Source organism: Ornithodoros turicata, chromosome 3 (genome assembly GCF_037126465.1).
Source record: "Ornithodoros turicata isolate Travis chromosome 3, ASM3712646v1, whole genome shotgun sequence".
Classification (NCBI taxonomy): domain Eukaryota; kingdom Metazoa; phylum Arthropoda; class Arachnida; order Ixodida; family Argasidae; genus Ornithodoros; species Ornithodoros turicata.
In genome coordinates this window covers 69,426,354-69,427,368 of record NC_088203.1, presented here as the reverse complement: position 1 = coordinate 69,427,368, position 1,015 = coordinate 69,426,354, and positions in this window count along the sequence as shown.

Sequence of the window (1,015 nt, the reverse complement as noted above, 5' to 3'; positions counted from 1 at the left end):
CACGCGCAGTTCTGTTGTTGCTGTTGATGATATTTGGACTTCTTTTCGCTTTGCTCATAGTTGATGCGGTTCGGTTCGTGAATGGTGAAGACAATGATGTGTCGCGATATGAGTGGCGGACGCCAGAAGTATGCAGGGTCATCGTTGGGACAGGCAGGTGCTGAGGAAAACCCAGACGCTTTCCTCAGACGCTTTCAGACATATATGTCGGCACAGTTCCCTTAGAAGTCGGCCCAGGACGCACATTCCCCCAGGGCGTGAGTCGTGACGTTGCCCACGTACGTGAGGCCGACAACGGCAAGCCCTATCACCACCACCACCACCACCACCAGGTGCTGAGACATGGCACCAGCTCTAGTGGCTATGATGATGGCATTCATCGGCGAGGCTGGGAGGTGACCCGAGTTGAATCCGGGCGCAGGCTGTGCATCTGGGTGTTTTCCCAGAGCTTTCCTCAGACGCTTTAAGACAAATGTCGGCACTGTTCCTTGTGACGTCAGCCGAAGACGCATGCCCCCTGCAATGGTTGTGACTCTGCTTTAGCGGGGCCGACTACGGCAAGCAGTTCCTTCCTGCTTTAATTTTATTCTGTGATTATATGTCATCATGCAATCTTCATGATCATCATCAACTTTCGCTCGGCTATCATTATTTGCGCGAAATTGACATGGTTCGTCGCTGGCGTTAGGCCTATTGAAACCGCAATCCCCCCTCCCCCCCACACACACACAAAAGAAAACACACACAAACGAAAGACGACATTGATGTGTAAAATCTTGTGTTGTGTCACGGGCGACAGGGCAATGTTAGGTAAAGTCTGGAACTCAGTGGCTAATCAAGATTCGGACTCAGCGGGTCAAGAGGATTACGGTCAGCGGCTGAACGATTGGACTCATACACAGACCTAAAATCAACAACATATTCACTTTCACTCAAAACATAGGTTGCCATCTCGTGATGAATAGACTACTCCCGTTTACGCTAAACAAATCTTCATCCAACAGTAAAATTCCAC